General features: G+C 46.7%; 1 pseudogene; it reads left to right on the forward strand.

Moving 5' to 3' along the window:
* The first annotated feature begins 391 nt into the window (after nt 1-391).
* LOC101563193 overlaps nt 392-1,090 on the forward strand; it is a 123,992-nt pseudogene continuing 123,293 nt past the window's right edge.

Here is a 1,090-nt window from a genome sequence, read left to right on the forward strand (position 1 = left end):
AGGATAATGCTGTGACTTCTCAGGACCCACCCTAAGCACCCATTTTTGCTTCTAGGCCCATAACCAGGCTTCAATCACAGAAGTCGCCTAAGGGAGAGATACATAATGTGATCCATGAAGAGATCCACTATTCTCCCAAACACCTTCTTGAGTTTTCTCACTCTTACAAGCAGAGGCCTAATGAGCAGGCATGGGAATGATTTTATGAGTGTGGGATAATGGTGGCAAAAACATACACCTGGATCAGGCGGAGTTTGTTGATATGGGCCCATTAAGTAGGGATTCTGAATTCAATGTTGCAGCTCATGGAGTACAGAAAGGTGTTAACAGTCTATTTGGCTGGTTGACAGAAGTATGGCTCAAAAGGTGGCCCACTATGAATGAGTAAGAGATGCCTGATCTTCCATGGTTTACTATTGATGAAGGGATTCCTAATGCCCTCAGAATTTGTATAGTCAGTCTTCCTCCCATCCTTCCCCAGATGGACCTAAGGTCTTCTGCCCAAGTGACTGTACACTGGGGAAAGAGGAATGATCAGACATTTCTGGAACTACTGGACACTGGTTCTGAACTGACACTGATTCCATGGGAACCAAAACACTATAGTGGCCCTCCAGTGAGAGTAGGGGCCTATGGAGGGCAGGGGACCAATGGAGTTTTAGCAAAGGTCCAATTCACAGTAGGTCCAGTAGGTCCTCGGATCCATCCTGTAGTCATCTCCCCTGTTCCAGAATGCATAATTGGCATAGATATACTTAGTACTTGGCAGCATCCTCACACTGGTTCCCTAACCTGCAATGTGAGGGCAATTATGGTTGGAAAGGCCAAATGGAAGCCCTTAGGGTTGCCCTTGGCTGGTAAAATAGTGAACCAAAAGCAGTACCACATTCCTAGAGGGATTTCAGAGATTAGTGCCACCATCAAGGATGTGAAGGATGCAGGGGTGTTGGTCCCCACCACATCTCCACTAAATTCTCCCATTTGGCCTGTGCAGAAGACAGATGGGTCTTGGAGAATGATGGTAGATTACCGTAAACTGAATCAAGTGGTGACCCCAATTGCAGCTGCAGTACCGGATGTGGTTTCCTTG

Source organism: Octodon degus, unplaced genomic scaffold (genome assembly GCF_000260255.1).
Source record: "Octodon degus isolate 3935 unplaced genomic scaffold, OctDeg1.0 scaffold00143, whole genome shotgun sequence".
NCBI lineage: Eukaryota > Metazoa > Chordata > Mammalia > Rodentia > Octodontidae > Octodon > Octodon degus.